Below are 19,325 nucleotides of genomic sequence, written 5' to 3'. Positions count from 1 at the left end.
GATAAAACGTTGTAATGTCCTAAATCCGGCAACTTTGTTACCAGTTAGTGCAGAGTCAGATGAAGTAGCAGAACATGACTGTTACTTGCGGACAGAAGAGGAAACAAAAGGTCGTGTGGACCTTAAAAACACCCCATTGGAAGACCCGGATGGCACCCTGTATGTGGATGGGTCATGTTTTAAGTTGCCGAATGGTGATGTGACTACTGCTTATGCTGTGGTGACATTGAATACTGTTGTTGAGACTGCGAGATTGAATCAGAATTCTGCCCAAGCTGCAGAGCTGATTGCTCTCACTAGAGCATGTGTATTAGCAAAAGGTAAACGTGTGAATGTGTACACCGATAGTCAGTATGCTTTCGGTGTAGCGCATAGTTTTGGACGGTTGTGGCGAGAGCGTGGTTTCTTGACGTCGCATGGCACGAAAATACAGCATGGCCAGCTTGTGAACGATCTTTTGGATGCATTGACTTTGCCTGCTCAAGTTGCAATTGTTAAGTGTAGTGCGCATCGTAAAGTGACGGATGATGTTGGTCGTGGTAATGCGTTTGCAGATGAGATTGCTAAGGAGACTGCTCGGAACCTTAGCACTCGAATGTATGTGACAAGTTCGGTTAGGTGGCCTACAGAATCAAGTATGTGTGAAAATACCATAGAGAGTGTGAAAGCAATTCAGAATGAGGCCACCGACACTGAAAAGATGAAGTGGAAAGAAAGTACGGGAAGGTTGGATGTGAATGGTTGCTGGATTGATTTGTCGGATCAGAAAAGATGGATGTTGCCTGATGCGTATGTACTGGCCGTTGTGCAAATGGCACATGGGTTGGCACATATTAGCGCGAAAGGTATTTGCAAGTTGCTGGCTGATGTGTGGAAGAATGATGGAATTACTAAGTGTGCTGAACGTTTGGTGAAGAATTGTATGGTGTGTATAATGTACAATCCTGGCAAAGGAACCCCAACTCCTCCTGGCAGTTTTGCTCCTCCTTCGTATCCCTTTGAGGTGATCCAATTGGACTTCATCCATATGGAGCGATGCAATAACCTGAAATACGTTTTGGTTGTGGTTTGCGCATTCTCCCGATGGATTGAGGCCTATCCCCTCAAAGACAATACTGCTTTGTCTACTGCGAAAATCCTACTGAAGGAATACTTTCCTCGGTATGGAATGCCTAGAGTCGTGTGGTCAGATAACGGAAGTGAGTTTGTTGGAAGTGTGATGAAGAGTGTGTGTAAGGGCCTTGGAATTAATCAGAAATTCCATAGCGCCAATCATCCCCAGTCAGCTGGATTGGTTGAAGGGTACAATGGCACCCTTAAACTAAAATTAGCGAAGATTCAAGCTACGACTGGACTTTCGTGGCCTGATGCTTTGCCTCTAGCATTACTGTCAACTAGGGCGACTGTACACTCCCGAATAGGGCTTAGTCCCTATGAAATAGTGTTCGGCCGTCCTGCGAATGTGTGGGGGGTTCCTAGGCCAGGAATATTCTCTGATCTTGAGTTTCCGATGTTGATTGATTACTTACATGACTTGACTGCTAAACTGAGGTTAATTCATCAACAGGTTTACGACGCCTTGCCGACGCAGACGGAGGGTCCAGGCCACCAGCTCCAGCCTGGGAACTGGGTGGTTACTCGTAACTTCTCACGAAAAAACAATCTGGACCCCCGATTCACCGGACCTTACCAGGTGCTCCTGGCCACGAGGACTGCCGTTCGTCTTGAGGGGCGGAAAAATTGGGTACATGCTACCCATTGTAAGCGAGTCCCTATTCCTTTGCCGGCAGACCCGTGGATAAGGAAAGGCATCGCGTCAACAGAAACAGAAACATTGCCGGCGTTTGTACCTTTTAGCGACGCACAGCTTGTTGGAGAACCCTCAGCGCAGCAGAAAGCCACTGTTGAACATTTGTCAGCAAAAGACTCAAGACCAGATCAACGAACTGATCAGCAGGACGCTGTCTCTTCAACAGATCCTTTGTTCGACGAGCAGACACGTCCAGGGAAACATCTATATTCTTTGCGATCTCACACTAAGGACAAATAAAATCTGCTTGCTTTGCTGAGATTGATAACTGCAATATCCTCGTTTCCCATGATCAAATTTTGAACATTCGTATCATTGAAAATTGTTTTGTATATATATATATATCAAGCTTCTTCCTTGTATCTTTTTCCTTCCACAGCTGAGAAATATTGTGCTAAATAAATATATATTGTGTATTGAAGGCCGTAGGGCCGCGCGCGTACTTCCTTCTGGACAGTAGGTCTTGACGCTAGGTTAAAGACCGTCGGTTCCTAGGAACTCCTGGGGATTGACTATTGCTGCACAGAACGAAGTGCGTCAAGAAACGTTGCGGACGGTCGTAGGGAAATGGCATTTTCGAAGCTGAATGATTTGGAAGGAGCTCAGGCGTATAGAGTCAAGCTGCAGAAACTTAGTCGTACGAAATGTTTTGTATCCCAATTGTTTGTTTTGTTTTTGACCGCTTCTGCACTTTTGGCGGGTGGGGTGTATTACACTATGTCTTACTTTTTCCTTGCTACTCCTACTCCTTACCCTAACCTTACTTCTACTGCTTCTCCTCATTCCTTTCATATGTTACCAGAACACGAACAGGCTAGACGTGTAGAATTCCGCAATAATTCCTTTATCCAGCTCCTCCATCAGCATCAGTTAGTGGTTAACACTACTAATTGTTGGGTGTGTGGGTTGATGCCACATACTACGGGTAAGGGAATTCCATATCTGGTGTTACCGTATAGTTCCCAAGGGTCAGCTCGAGCATTCCAAACAATGTTTCGAAGCGCACTGGGTTCCCACCCCACGCAAGAACAACGTTCCCCCAACTTTGGTCCTACCTCGTATCAGAGGCTGCTATCGATGGCTATAGAGGATATGGAAGATGAGATCCATGATCCTTTTCTTATCCCTAAAGAAGAAGTACAAGCCTATAGGGTCCTAAGTAGAGGGGAATATAGTATGTTCACTAATGAAAAGCAGCTTAAAAGCTCGTCTCCAATATGGGTCGTACCCCACACTGGTAATCTTTGTCTTGTGGGTCGTGGCTCGCAAGCCTCACTTGGAGTAAGTGCTTGCACTGAAAGTTACGTTCTGCCAATGTCCCCGTCCCCTGTGTTTCTGGCTGCCAAGGGTACATACTTTATCTGTCATGATCGTGCATACACATGGTTGCCCGCAGACTTCATGGGATCATGTTTCGTTGCAAATCTGTTGCCTCCGACGTTTACTGTAGATGCCGATTATCATAAGACTAGAGTTGTACGAGGCGTAATTAGCGAAGAGGATACTGCCGGTCAAGAGGCAGGAGACTTTTTCAAGGGTTTCCTCCCGTTTTGGGGACCTATGGTTAATAGTAGGAACCTGAGACATTTGACTCGAGTGGTAGAATCGACAGCTAATATTACTGCCAGTGCCCTTGGTAATATCACCACAGAACTTCAGGCGGAGAGACTTATGACATTACAAAACCGTATGGTTTTAGATGTTGTCTTAGCAGATCGCGGTGGGGTATGTAAAGTGATCCATTCGAGCTGTTGCATTTTCATTCCAGACAATGCTCCTACTGTCTATCAAGCCATCTCGAAGTTGCATAAGATCTCCGAATCCATACACGTGGATGTAGGGGATTGGACGCTACTTGGTTGGTTTTGGGGCCTGGTGTCGACTTGGGGTTGGAAGATTCTGACGATCATCGGGGTTGTGGTAGTGTTCCTGTTCACGTGTTGCCTTTGTGTGCAGTGTGGTCCTGCCTTATGTGGCCTCTGTGCTACAACGTGTATGAGACAACCATCTGTTACCAAGGGGACTCGATCGGACAGAGCTATGCTACAACGACATCTTGATGGTCTGATGAATATCGAATATGATTCCGACTAGTGCTTGCCTACATGAGGGCAAAAGGAGCGTCTGAGGTTCCGTGACAATTGTAAGTGGTGTTTTCGACTAGCACGAATATGGTCGAGTCTGGTATCTATGAACCGCAAATGACGAGTTTAGTAAGTGTGCGCAGTTTCGCTGTGCTAACTTAAACCGTTCGTTTGTTACGTGGGTTTTTCATCTGTACCCACGGGTTCCATCTTAGATACGGCATCCATTTTGTCTCTTGCCCTCAAGTAGCCAGCGAACGGACGCTGTCCGCTTCGCGACCCTGGGACTCCCAAGATATTTGCGGAAGACACATGTTCTTTGAAAGTGTCTTTATGACGAGGGGGTTGCTGCTGTAAGGCAGATGACGCCGCTCGAGGCTCATCTTGCCGCACGGACTTATTGTCTCAGTCGTGCATCTCATTAGGCACGTCCCTTTGATGCCTGTATCTCGTGCTTCTCGATACCTCCCCTTTTTACACCCTTTTCCGATCTCCCTACTGTCTCCGTCTTCCTCTGCACCTGTCTTCGTTCCTATTTCGATCTACTTTACTGCTGATTGGAATTTGCTAATGGTGGGAAGATGGGTTTTTACAGTTGGGAACCGCCAAATGTTTCCGCACTTATGTTCCGGACCTTGTGTGTTTCAAAGTGACCAAAGCGACCCCTCTGAGAGCGACTTGTGGGAACCAGGTTGTAAACTATTGTGTATCATGTTATCCTATGGGTAAGAACTGTATAAAAGGAGCGATCCACAAATACAATTTGAAGCAGTCTCCCCGAACTACACTCGATGTACTTCCTGTGACTTCTGTGTTCCCTGCAGTAAATAAACCTTGACTCTTTGACGCCGAAGGAAGTGTCCCGTGTCTCTGTGACTTGTACGCCGGAGCAGGTTACCCACGAAGGTTTCAGGTGTTGTGCCCTGGCACCGCTGGGTCCAAAAGAACCCAGTCCTTCAAGTGGGCTCCATTTCCTCTGAGGTTACTCTGCTGCGAGCAGACTTCCAAAAAAATGACTGAAAGGGTGTCACAGGTAGAGGTGGTTACGAAATCTCTCGTGGAGGACACTTCGGAACTACAAATAGCTATTGAGCGTATGGAGAAGGTCACCAGGCACCTACAGGACAAGCTGGACGACCAAGAAGGGCGTTCTCGAAGAAATAATATATGCATCCTTGGTCTTCCGGAGACAGAAGGGAAAAGGGCAATGGACCTCTACGTCGAAGATCTAATCAAAAATAAATTGCAACCTAAAGGACTGTCGCACTTCTTCTCAGTAGAAAGGGCACATAGGATGCCTGGCGGCACACCCAAACCAGGAGCAGCGCCGCGGCCTGTGTTGGCTAGACTGTTCAACTTTAGGGACAGGGACGCAATTTTACAAGCAGCAAGGGTCTCACCACCCGTTAAACTCCAAAACGCAACCTTGGCTTTCTTTCTGGACTACACGGAGGAAGTGGCTAGACGCCGGAAATCATTTAACGAGGTGAAAAAGGTGCTGCGAGACAGAGAACTGCCATACTCAATGTTGTTTCCTGCCAAATTGCGGATTGTAGCCGATGGGAAGACGTGGTTGTTTGACAAGCCGGAAGGTGCGCAGGACTGGCTTGACGGCTGGAGACAAGTGGGACAACCTCACCGTCCACACAGGGATCGACCGAACCATCGTAACGGCGACCACACGGGCAGGCGGACCGACCAATTGGCACAACGAGAGGGCATAACGGAGCGGAATCCGATGTGGATCAGAATCCAATTGACTCTGGGCAGCCGGCCCCCTGTCTGAAGACAGAATGAGGGTGGGAAGGACCGAATGCAATGCAATGGACCTTGGGCCTGGTGAAGCGGAGTAGGGTGGGCAGAGCCGGTGCCTGTAGGGGACTCACCGACCCCACAAGCAAGTAAGATAGTTGAGGATGGGTAAAGCACTCTGCAAAGTTGGGGAAGCGGGCGGGGGTATGTCCGTGGAGCAGGGGAGCAGGGAGGGGGGAATGGAAGGGGAGTTTTACAGTTCATGTTAATGTTAGTAGTCATTACTCACGCCACATGGTACACGAACGCACCGGATACTAAGCTATTCCTTTGCACCGTCATGGAGCGCTACATATGCATCGAGTCCAGTAGCATGTCATCCAGAGTACTACCCAAACGATCCAATGGCACAACGGTTACACACTGCACACACTGAGGGCGCCCCTACGACGATAGAAGTACCCCCCCTGTGCCTGCTCACTTGGAACGTCCGGGGACTAGGGGATAAAATAAAGAGGGGTTTGGTCCTACAAGCAATTAAGCGCCAGAGCCCTGATCTAGTACTGCTCCAAGAAACGCACCTCTCCGGAACAACCTGTAAAGCGCTTGATAGATGCGGATATGTAATGGCAGTGCATGCAGAATTCACGACAGGCTCCAGGGGGGTAGGGATACTTATAAAAAAGACATCGCCCTTTATGATAGAACACCGCAAGACGGATGATCAAGGTCGTTTCGCAGCATTACTCGGCCAATGGGAGGGGAGGCCCCTCAACGTGGTGTCCGTATACATCCCCCCGGCACTCCATTCTGTTGCAATGCCTGCCCTAGGTAAATTCCTCCTAGACCTCCCAGAAGGAGATACAATCATAGGGGGGGGGGTCTCAATGCGATAATGGAGCCCACGTTAGATACCTATCCCATCAGAGACCGCCCCCGAGGAACTGCAATGCTCCCTGGCTTTCTAGAAGCAATGGGCATTACAGACGTGTGGCGGCAGTTACACCCTGCAGCGACACAATACACATTTTACTCCGCTGCACACAATTGCAAATGCTACTTACCAGTATGCATCTGTTCTTGGCATGTAGGGCTGCTGACATTCATATCTGTGCATAGATCGCCGCCTAGTGTTGGGTCCGGATGATTGCACATTGTTGTCCTGGAAGAGTCTTCGAAGTATCACGAGATAGGTGGCTCCTCCCCTGGACTACAGTGCGCATGGGCATCGCCTCCATCCCCAGATTGTTTTTAGCCATTGGCAGAGATGGAGTGAAGTATGTGAGTGATGACCATGCTATGAGCATATATATATATGAAGACTGCAGCTGCTACAGGCGCCGGGGAGGAGGGTGGGCGATATGAATGTCAGCAGCCCTACATGCCAAGAACAGATGCATACTGGTAAGTAGCATTTGCAGTTCGAGGCATGTGGGCTGCTGAATTCATATCTGTGCATAGAATACATAGCAGTCCCTCCATCAGCGGCGGTCGCCCGTGCCAGCTGCAGCAGTCTGAAAAAGTGTCTTGAGAACAGCCTGACCAACAGCTGCCTGCTGCTTGGAGTGCACGTCTACACAGTAATGTTTAGTGAAAGTGTGTGTGGTAGACCATGTGGCTGCTCTACAAATATCTTCTAAGGGAATGTTACCTAGGAAAGCCATAGAGGCCCCCAACTTCCTGGTGGAGTGGGCTCTTGGTGGGATAGTGAGAGTGCGTTTAGCTTTAGCGTAACAGATTTGAATGCATTTCACAATCCACCTAGCGATCCCAGCTTTGGAGATAGCGTTTCCCTTGTGGTGTGAGGCAAAAGCAACGAAAAGCTGCTTGGTTTTGCGAAAATCTTTTGTCCTGTCCACATAGAACATCAAGGCTCTTTTAACGTCAAGGGTGTGGAGCATCCGCTCCGCCAGCGTCTCTGGGTTTTGGAAAAACACCGGCAACTCAATTGTCTGGTTCATATGGAATTGAGACACAACCTTGGGTAAGAATTTAGGGTTAGTGCGGAGCACAACCCTGTTAGCATGCACTTGGAAGAAAGGTTCTTGGATGGTGAGCGCCTGCAACTCGCTAACCCTCCGTAGCGATGTAATTGCTACTAAGAAAGCAACCTTCCAAGTCAGAAATTGAAGCTCACAAGAGTGCAGTGGCTCGAAGGGAGGACCCATCAGTCTTGTAAGAACCACATTGAGGTTCCATTCTGGAGCTGGTGGGGTCCTTGGCGGAATGACTCTCTTGAGTCCTTCCAGAAAAGCCTTGATAGCAGGGACCTTAAAAAGTGACAGGTGTTGTCTGTTCTGGAGGTATGCTGCCATAGCAGACAGGTGAATGCGGATGGAAGAGTACGCCAAATTGCATTGATACAGGTGGAACAGGTAACAAATGATGTTTTGAATTGAAGCATCTAGCGGGTCAATATTGTGGTTAACACAGTAAATGACAAATCTCTTCCATTTAGCCGCATAACAAGCTCTAGTAGTGGGCTTTCTTGCCTCCCGAATGATGTTCATGCAATCGGGAGGAAGATTGAGGTAGCCAAACTCTAGGACTTCAGGAGCCAGATCGCAAGGTTGAGCTGTTGCGGATCTGGGTGCTGAATGTCGCCATGGCTCTGCGTCAGAAGGCTGGGAGTGAGATGAAGCCTTTGATGTGGTACCACGGAGAGTTCCAGAAACATGGTGTACCACGGCTGGCGAGTCCACGTTGGAGCAACCAGGATGAGAGTCATCGAGTGCTGCCTGAGCTTGCGTGCCACCAGCGGTATCCGAGGTGCTGGGGGAAAAGCGTACGCAAATCTGCCTGACCAGTTCATCCACATCGCATTGCCCTGTGATTGCGGGTGTGGGAACCTGGCGGCGAAGCTTTGGCATTTTGCGTTCTCCTTTGTGGCGAACAGGTCTATCTCTGGATGACCCCACTTTTGGAAGTACGGTTGGAGTACTGATGGATGTAGCTCCCACTCGTGCATTTGATGACTGTGCCTGCTGAGTAGGTCCGCCATCTGGTTGTCCTTGCCCGGGAGATGCTCCGCCATGAGGAAGATGTTCTTCTGAATGGCCCACTTCCACATGCTCTGAGCCAGATGAGACAGCTGCGGAGAGTGTGTGCCTCCCTGCTTCTGAATGTAGTACATGGCTGTCATGTTGTCCGTCCGGATCAACACGACCTTGTTGCACAGATGTACTTTGAACGCCTTTAAGGCCATGAAGATTGCCATCAGTTCCAACACATTGATGTGCATCTTCCTTTGCTGTAGTGTCCATAGTCCCTGCACCGTGTAGTGGAGTACATGCGCTCCCCATCCCTGGAGAGAAGTGTCCGTCGTCAGGATAATCTGTGGCACAGGCTCCTGGAATGGTCGGCCCTTGCAAAGGTTTTGTGGATTCCACCAATGCAGAGAGTTGTATGCCCAACCGCTCACCAACACTAGGTCTGTCAGTTGCCCATGAGTCTGAGTCCACTGACGTGCCAGGCACTCCTGAAGCGGACGCATATGTAGTCTCGCGTGAGGGACAATGGAGATGCAGGAGGCCATCATGCCTATCAACTGCATGAACACCTTCGCTGGAAGCGAGTGTTGAGGTCTGAATCGTTGGATCAGCGTTTGGATACTGGCGATTCTCACTGAAGTTGGCTGCGCAGTAGCCACCAGAGTGTTTATGGTCGCGCCCAGATACTGTCGTACGTGGGCGGGCTGGAGATGGGATTTCGGGTAGTTCAGAGAGAATCCCAGATCGTGCAGGAGATGAATGGTGCGGGACACGTGGTCGGCGCACTGTTTTTGCTTGAATGAGCCAGTCGTCCAGGTAAGGGTAGACGTGGACGTTCTGGCGTCGCAGATGCGCCGCCACAGTCGCCAGGCACTTCGTAAAGACCCTTGGCGCTGTGGTGACCCCGAACGGCAGAACCCTGAACTGGTAGTGCTGGTCTTGGATCGTGAATCTGAGATACTTCCTGTGGGAAGGATGCAGGGGGATATGAAAGTATGCGTCTTTTAGATCCAACGTAGCCAGGAAGTCCCCCTGTTGAAGCAGAGGGAGTACCTGCTGCAACGTGAGCATATGGAAATGCTCCGAGAGAATGTACCAGTTGAGGGGCCTGAGGTCCAGGATGGGCCGCAGGGAACCGTCTTTTTTGGGGATTAGAAAGTACAGAGAGTAAACCCCTGTACCCCTTTCCTGTAGTGGGACGAGCTCTATTGCCCCTTTCTGCAGCATGACCTGAACTTCCTGCTGCAACAAGAGCAAGTGCTCGCCGGACATAGGACGGCTTCTTGGGGGTATGTTCGGTGGAGTGGAGGTAAGTTCCAGACAGTAACCGTACTGGATAAGAGACTTGACCCACCTGTCCGTGGTGATGGATTTCCACGCGGGCAGGAACTGCTGGAGTCTCCCCCCGACCGGTGTTGTGTGGTCGGGGGGCAGTGACAAGGCGTCACTGCTTGTTGGCGGCGGTGGACCTGGAGCTGTTGTTTCCACGTCCCCTGCCTTTGATGTTGTTGCCTCTGTAGCCACCTCTACCCTTGTTGGTGTATGAGGTTTGGGAATTGCCCTTGTAGTACTGGATGGATTGCGATGCCTGACCCCTGGAGGTGCCTCTGGTATTGGAGCGGCGAAAGGAACCGCCCCGAAACTGCTGAGACTGGAGGGCCCCCATAGACTTAGCAGTGTCTGTATCTTTTTTCATTTTCTCCAGCGTCGCATCCACCTCAGGGCCAAACAAATGGTCAGGATTAACCGTCTGGTTCAGGATGGTCGTTTGTATATCAGGTTTAAACCCTGAAATCCTAAGCCATGCATGTCTTCTGAGCAACACACTAGTGTTGATTGCCCTGGAGGCCGTATCAGCCACATCTAGCGCACATTTGATGGAAGCGTTTGTGATGAGCTTTCCCTCTTGAATTAACATTTCCCCTGCCTCCTTGTACTGGTCAGGCAAGTGCTGCAGCAGTGCTTCTAGGGTGTCATAATGAGCCCTATCGTAGCGTGCAAGTAGGGCCTGCGTGTTCGAGATGCGCCAAATGTTAGCTGCCTGTGTAGCAATGCGTTTCCCTGAGGCCTCAAATATTTTTGACTCTTTGTCTGGGGGAGGAGCGTCACCAGTCTGTGAGTTCGCCCTCTTGCGAGCGTTGGACACAACCAAAGAGTCCAGTGGCAAGTGTCCCTTGATATATGTTGGATCCGAGGGCGCTGCCTTATATTTTTTATCAATGCGTGGATTGATGACACGTGCCCGAGTGGGCTCCTTGAAGACCTCCTGCGCGTGCTTGAGCACTCCCTTGAGCATTGGCAAAGTTTTGATTGACTTTTCGGCCACAGAGAAAGTGTCAAATAAAAAGTCCACATCCACAGGATCGGAGTGCAGCTCGACATCGTGGTTAGCCGCAGCTCTCTCGATCAGCGCGTTGAAGGCGAAGTCTTCGCCGCAAAGAGTTGCGGTTCCTGACCCGACTGCGGGTCCTCAGGGTCGCCTCCGGCAGACCAAGGTTCATGTTCCTCCTCCGGATCCGAGTACGCCGGATAGTTGTACTCGACCTCCTCCTCGTCGCCATCCCCCGCGTTAGAGTGAGTCGGGGAACGCGGCAGGTCACTGGGAGACGCCGGCGCCAAAGGTGCTAAAGTACCCGCAAAGTCCTTCTTGTTCTTGAGAGGAATGCGATAGTGTTCCAACACCGGCTCCGTGGTGATTTTCCTTTTGAGGAGGGACAGTTTCCCGGTATTGGCGTCGATGATGACTTAGCCACCACCGGAGACGCTTTGGGCGTCGACACCTCCTTCGAGGGCACCCCAGCTACCTGCTTCGAAGCGAAGGCCTTCGGCGTCGACTTCGGCGGCAGGGTGAAGCGGATAGGCTCTTGTGCCTTCGACGGCTTCTGCACGGGCTTCGACACCCCAGCTTCAGGGTCGGGAAGCTCCGCGACCTTCCGAATCAGCTTCAGGGACTCTTCGACTTTCTTCGAAAGGGCTGGAGAGGGAGTGACCGCCTCTCGTGATTTCCCTGACTTGGGAGTGGTGTCGGCGAGAGGCACCGTCTTTGGAGTCGATGCGGCACCGTCCTTGGCTCCGACAGCCGGAGCCGGGGAAGCCAGAGCTTTGGGATCGCCTTGACGCTTCTTCGAAGCCTTCTTCGGGTCATCGACCGCGACCATCTTCGGCACCGACCCTGAGGCCTTCGGGTCGGCCATCTTGGCGGGACTGTCCTTGTCGGCCATTTTGAATTTCTTTGATTTTGACGCCTCTAGAGCCTTCAGCACTGCTTTCACTTTCGGTTTCGAAACCAGAGGTGTTGAACCCGAAGGCTTCACTTTCGTTTTTGGAAATGTGAGTGGCACCTCCAAAATGTCCGTGGCCGGGCCCGTAGGCGGGGCTGCTGGACTAATAACATGGTCTTGGGTAAGGCCCGAAGGCGATCCCTCGACCTGGGCCGCAGGAAGGGGGTCGGCCCCCGAGTCAGTCCGGGGATGCTCCTCCTCTGAGCTATCCCCCACGGTGGCAATGGCCGTATCGTCGTCCCCTACCTCGTCGCCGGCTTCGTCAAACTCCTCGTCTCCTGCATCGTAGGCCTCCCCCTCGGACGCAGGGCTAGAGTCCGAAACCTGTTGGACATTGTCGCTTCCGACGTCTTCTTCGAAGATGTCGTCCGGCGGGGGCGCAGACAGTTTGGCCTGGAGTCTCGCAGCCCGACGAATCTTGAGGGTCTTCTTGCACCGGAACTTCGAGCAGGCCATACACCTGGCCTCGTCGTGGTCCGGCGACAGACAAGTGTTGCACACTGGGTGCACGTCGAAGTGCGAGTATTTCGCGTTGCACACTGGGCACCGTTTAAACGGAGTCCGTTCCATGTCTGGAGCGTCGTGTAGGCCCGTCCGCGCCGACAGCACGCGGAAGGGCAGCGAGAGTTCGGAGCTGAAGAAAACAGTAAACCCGAACGAAACCGATACCGGCGCCAAGCCTAAAGACCTTTTGGTCTCGAGTTAAGAGAGTGAACAACTATCGGTTCCGACAGAGGGAACCTACACACATCCGAACCCAATGGCGGAAAAAAACAATCTGGGGATGGAGGCGATGCCCATGCGCACTGTAGTCCAGGGGAGGAGCCACCTATCTCGTGATACTTCGAAGACTCTTCCAGGACAACAATGTGCAGTCATCCGGACCCAACACTAGGCGGCGATCTATGCACAGATATGAATTCAGCAGCCCACATGCCTCGAACAGCCTGTCACAAATAGATTATTTCCTGTTCCTTGGGGTTGGACTGGGGAAAATAGACAAAATAGACATCCTGCCCAGAGGCATATCTGACCATTCACCCATATCTCTATCACTCACCACCAAAGAAAAGAAATGCGCTAGAATCTACCCACTATACCCAAACTATTTAAAAATCCCTCAGATTAGGAAGAAACTTAAGTTGGCAACCACACACTACTTTGAAGAAAACGCTGGAACGGTGTCCTCTCCCGCGGTCCTGTGGGAAGCGTACATAACGGTCCTACGAGGTGAAGCAATTGCAGCAATAAACAGGACACAAACGAGAGTCCCGGCGAGACCTCACAGAGCTCGAGCTGACACTCCACAGCGCGAACACTACTCACATGGCGAATCCCACCCCGGAAACAGCGCACTTACTACAGTTACGACAGCAGCAATACCAGGCCCACCTTAAGACGAAAGTCCAAGGCTATATCACAAGCACAGCGCATAGAATATATGATGTAGGCGACAAAGCCGGGAAAATGCTGGCATGGTTAGATAAGAGAGGGGGGAGTAATAGAGGGATACAGAGGCTCCACACACATGACGGACAGCTGCAGACACATCCAGAAGAAATAGTACGCACCTTGGCGCGCCATTTTCAAGCGATATATACCCCAGAGCACGACATCACTGATTCAACGGCGTCGATCTCGCTTGAGAACATTGATATCCCCAGGCTCACACAGGAAGCGGTGCAAGAACTAGACGTTGAACCGACAGAAGACGAAATTCAGTTGGCGATTCAGGCGCTGCAGTCGGGTAAAGCGTTGGGTCCCAATGGACTACCCGTGGAGTGGTATAAGTCGATGGCTTCCATACTCAGTAAACCACTTCGACATGTATATGGAGAGCCGGGATAAGGCGGAACTACCGCTGGACCAGCGTACAGCCACGATTGTGGCCATACCAAAGCCGGGTAAACCTTCGACCGAATGCACCTCGTACCTCCCAATTTCCCTACTAAACGTAGAGGCCAAGGTTCTGTCAAAACTACTGGCTAGCCGTCTGACACACCTGCAGACACTGATCCACCCCGATCATTCAGGCTTTATGCCTCACAGGAGTACAGCACTAAATCTCAGGCGGGTCCATGGGGTAATGGCATGTGCACACCTTCTCTCCGAAAAGGCAGTGATTCTCTCCCTTGATGCCAAAATGGCTTTTGATCTAGTAGAGTGGGAGTATCTCTTTGCGGTACTAACACGTATGGGTTTTGGACCGAAATATATAGCATGGATACGACTACTCTACACGAAACCAGTGGCGCAGGTAGTAGCGAATGGCCACATCTCGCAAACATTCCCGCTGGGACGGGGGACTAGGCAAGGGTGCCCTCTGTCGCCCTTGCTTTTTGCATTAGTGCTAGAACCCCTAGCAGTCCTGATTAGAACAACGCCATTGCTCAAGGGAATCACATGGGAGGATGGATGGGAAGATAGAATCTCCCTATACGCGGATGATATGCTCATCTACATGGTTGAACCTGAAAACAGGATCCCAGCCTTGTTGAATCTCTGCAACACGCATGGGAGATCATCAGGCTATACCCTGAACTGGTCCAAGTCGGTGATATACATACTGAAGGGTCCGGAACCGATGTTGCAGGAGGACTGCCCCCTGGCATTGACGACAAACTCCTTCAAATACCTGGGCATTATCATTACGAATAATGCCACAGACTTCTTTGACAAAAACTTGAAACCGCCTATGGAACGCCTACGTGCGGACGTTAAACACTGGGCGACCCTGCCACTGACGCTCCTCCGGCGAGCGGCTCTATATAAAATGATGGCGCTCCCCCGGTTCCTCTAACTGCTAGAAAACACCCCGTATCTTGTCGCACCGAGATACTTCAAACAGGTTGCAGCACTAGTCTCGAACCTACTCTGGAATAATGGCCCGGCACGTATAGCATATGACAAGTTGATAAAAAGTTGGTATGAGGGAGGAATTGCTCTACCTAACATTCAATTATACTACTGGGCAGCCCTGCTTAAAATAATTAACCAGTGGATCCACACCCCGAGAAATGACCCAGCATACAGAGCGGACTGGTCGCAGCTGGGGACAGAAGGCATGCTTTCTGTATTTTACAACAAGCCACACGTCAAAAGACTGTTGGGACCGACGCAGCACACGGCAGCCCTATGGCACATTGCACAAACACGGTTAGGCTGGAAAGGAAAAATCACCAAACTAACACCGCTGTGGGACACAAAGTCACTAGGGAACCTGAGATCTTGTAAAGGGTTTACACAATGGGACTGCATAGGAATCTCCACAGGTGGGGACCTATGGGACAAGGGAACGGTGATTACATTTCCACAGCTTCAGCAGCAATATGGCCTAAGCCCCACCGAAACGTTTAGGTACGTGCAAATACGACACGCGCTACTACAGGCGATCCCAGCGGGCACTTAAATACCAGAATCCTCACCACTAGAGGATAGACTGCTGACAGACTTTATGCAACAAAGCGCAACTTCCCTCACATATAAAAAACTGGTCAACAACCTGGAGGACCCTACAATGAAACTACAAGAGAAATGGGTTGGGGAGATAGGTGAGGTTGATGAGTCAGAATGGAACGAAGCACTAGCCTCCCCGAGAGAAGTTGGCATTTCAGCTAAATTCAGATTAGTACAACTTAAAATTTTACATCGCATTTACTACACTAGGACGCTACTTCACAAAATACATAGGGCACCCCATCCCTTTTGCCTTAGGGGATGCGGGGAGGAAGGGACAGTGTTTCATAAGTTATGGGAATGCCCACAGATACAGGAATTCTGGAAGCAGATTATGCGCACTGTCTCACAAACGCTTAAGATCTCAGTTCTACCAGAACCTCGCAAATGCTTGTTAAACATCTGGGACCCCAATGATCTGGATAGATATGGGTTGATATGGGCTACACTAGCCATTGCAGTAGCTAAACGGGACATTGTACAGAAGTGGGGTGCGCCAGAACTACCTACAGCGAATAGATGGGCTAAAAATATGGACGTGCTGATGGTTACGGAAAGGGCGGTATATGTGCTCAGAGCCTGCCCCCGCAAATGGAACAAGGTATGGGCAGCGTGGAATGTATATAGGGGGGAAATCTGTGAACCCGTACCAGATGGAGAGGACCTGGACTCCGAAGGGGAGGATGAATAGATAGCTGGGTGTTGGTTTGCTAAATTTCCTGGACCAAGCAGAGTATCGTTCTGTTACAGCTTTAATGAGTGGCAAGACAAGGGGCTTATGGAATGGCTGCTTAATCCATGTACAAGTGTGATGAATATCAAAATGTGATGACTCATGTTAGTTTTAAGTATTAATGTTACGAGGGTTAATACAATGTGAAGCACACAACAGAAGACATTTATAATATGCTTTGAACATTGCTTTCTGGACACCTGGTTGCAATACTGCACATTATTGTTTGGACCGAACTTACCATATGTAAGAAATACGTAATAGGTATACTGATCCTCAGACGAGCGAATACATGTTTGCAGGACTAAGATTTGATTGTAATAATGTATATGCATCATAAACCTTCATGTCAATAAAGATTTTCATATGTAGGCCTGCGCTCGCACGCACAAATTGATCTGACCCAATTACGCACTGCCTGGGAAGGAGATATGGACAGAGCACTTGCGAACAAGGAGTGGGAGAGGGTGTTAGAGCACCCGAAAAAGGTATCACAGAATGCGCGCTTTAAATATATCCAAACTATGATCTTACACAGGGTGTATCTCACACCACATAGACTTGACAGGATGTACCAGATGACGCACCACCACTACCCCAGATGCCAACTAGAGGGAGCAGATCTAGCCCACATGCTATGGACCTGTCCACGGATCGTTAGATTCTGGGCCTTGATTAGGGGATACATAGTGGAAATCAATAACAGAGTTAGCTGACGTGATGGGGGATTGTCTCCTTGGGTTACGAAGGGAACTTCTAAGAACAAAGTGCAATTTAAGATTTGAAAATCTTGCACTCCTACTGGCAGTGCGAGCGATCAGCATGTGGTGGAAGTTTAAGATGCCACCCACGGTACACGCATGGCGCAGTGAACTGTTGAGGTGGGGAGTAGTAGAGAGCGCTGCATTGCGGCGGGAAGAGGCTAGAGGCCTGCGCAAGACCCCAGTTGCACTAGACTGGGACATCATATTGGAGGCGGGTAGAGCTTTGGACATACCCTTAGACACTGGTGTTAGCCATTCCTAGGGCGGGCACTGGGCCTATGAGCGAGAGTGAGAGCCTGGGTGTCTGTGGGAACAAGACAGATGTATGGACAAAGATCGAACCAGTGCTGACGACCGAACCTGGAGATGTTCTATATATATAACTGCAGGACTAGAGGGTGGGGGGTGGGTGCCACATGATTCCGTTGGGGGTTGTTATTTTTCTCAAGTATATGTTCTGTCAAGTTGGTAATATAAAGCTACGCACAGTTCGGTTATGACAGACCAGGTTTACACGGCATATTGTCTCTCTTCACCCGGTTAGGACGGGGTTATGTTAAGGTACAACTGGAAGATGTTGCCAAGGTAGAAAACACACAACAATGGATTGCTGTGACATGTATTAAGAGCACTACGATAGTAAGCTGGGGATAATGTAGGCTGTATGTTGAGCAGATGTGCTATTCTGTAAACCAATATACTGCAAAGAAAAAGGTAAAACAATAAAAATATGTTTTTAAAAAAAAACGTTATTTCAGCAGATCCACTTGATGCGGTTTCTTCCCTCTAGTTCCACAGATATTTAATTCTCACCTTCAGTAGTTCCAAATCCTGCTGATGACACTTTCCCTCTATCTCTGTGATCAGGTCTTGGTGGGTGGATTGCTGCTTCTCCAGGTCACTCAGTTTCTCTTGAATGTTCTTCATATTTTCTTTATGTTCGTTTTCCAGTTGGCTCAGAAGTTGTTGCTGTTCCTTGTCCAGAAACTTCTTTAGAAGCTCAAATGTACTACGGATCACCTCCACTTGATTCTTGAAGTCTCCCTTAATTAAAAATCAAAAATCAAAGGACATAATTTCGGAATTTGTATGCTACAGCCAGGTGTAATCACATTGTCTGCATCTGACACAAACATTGGTCTGCTTCAAAAACACACATAAAATTATAAACCTAACCATTTCTTTGCGAGGCCATATAGTCTGTCAAACAATCTGTGCAACAACCAGCGGCGGCTCTTCTGCAATAGCAGAGGAGCGTCACCCCACTGCTTGGCTCAGAGACAGCAAATGAAAAATAAAACTAAGTTGTAGCATCATTTTATTTTTCATTGCCGGCTGTGAGGCAGAACTGTAGGAAGTGGTGAGGCCGAGGCATGGGAGGGGGAAGAGGCCTGCTATGTGCGCATATGTGTTATGGCAGGCGTTCTCAGGCTGACCAAAAAATACATGCTCACTCCGGTTTCCCCCTAACCCCACAGACTCCCTGGGCGGAGCATCGTTTTAGGCAGTTTAGGCCAATCCCCACGCTGCTCTGCTATGAGAGGATGTGAGTGTCACAGAGGCTGTCGGGCAGAGAAGAGGAAGCGCAACGTGACGTGGGAGGCGAGGCGGCTGTTGGCTTCAAGTAAGTTCTTTTTTTTGGCAATATTTGATCACTAAACCCCCGTTCCGCGACCCCTCCGGCGTTCCCTGCACTCGCCCCACCACCCTTTGTTTGTAGCAGCCAGCACTGGCAACAACACAGCAAAGTTTTAACTCATTTCATCCATCACAACATTTTAAACATAGCTGATTAACCCAAAGATTTATTAGTAATATAGGCTGCTTATCTTTAATTCTAACCTATCAATAGTGGATTTACTTACGAAAATACGTTTTAAAAAAAATAACAAAATGATAACTATACAATTACAAACACGCAGGAGTATCTTAACTATTTCAGTAACATTCTTTGCTAAGAGTGGTACTACCTATAATCCTTTAATGGCGGATGTCTAAAGTTGGCAAGTGCACTGAACATGGTTAGTGTTAAAGACATTACCAACACATATGGACATAATACCTCAGCATAGGTATACAGCATGCGCCTATCGTGTGAATTTATGGGCAGATGTCAGGTACATGTCTTGTAGAGTAGCTGGTAAAGAATGGGGACCTGACACCAGTGTCCATGTTTTCCATGCAACAATGTGCTTCTAGCAGTACCGGGATGTATACTCTAACAAACTATACACACTGTTCTATCGTATTTAATATACATCTTAAAAAGGGCTTACATCCTGCCCCTCCTTTTCATTGGTTTGTGAGCTTGCCACTTACTTCAACTCCATTTCTATTGGCTGAAGCATACTATATCCTGTTTTCCCTCGTGTGTTGCTCTTATCAGAGTCCTGTGGCCCAAGTACGGTTTTCATCCGCTTTGCTGGAACTTCTTTTATGCGTGTCAGCACGTCGG

At 49.4% G+C, this 19,325-nt stretch overlaps 1 pseudogene across 1 annotated transcript in view; it reads right to left on the bottom strand.

Annotated features, from left to right (window-relative positions):
• The window catches only part of LOC147717721 (E3 ubiquitin-protein ligase TRIM39-like), a 165,800-nt pseudogene that overhangs the window by 129,835 nt on the left and 16,640 nt on the right, over positions 1 to 19,325 (bottom strand). The window contains exon 3 of the transcript XR_015296087.1: positions 17,684 to 17,914. The product of XR_015296087.1 is annotated as an E3 ubiquitin-protein ligase TRIM39-like (transcript). The remainder of the gene's footprint in view (positions 1 to 17,683; positions 17,915 to 19,325) is intronic.

Source organism: Lissotriton vulgaris, chromosome 5 (genome assembly GCF_964263255.1).
Source record: "Lissotriton vulgaris chromosome 5, aLisVul1.2, whole genome shotgun sequence".
Taxonomy (NCBI): domain Eukaryota; kingdom Metazoa; phylum Chordata; class Amphibia; order Caudata; family Salamandridae; genus Lissotriton; species Lissotriton vulgaris.
The sequence above is the reverse complement of the archived record's forward strand: the minus strand, read 5'-3'. Positions and strand labels throughout refer to the sequence as shown.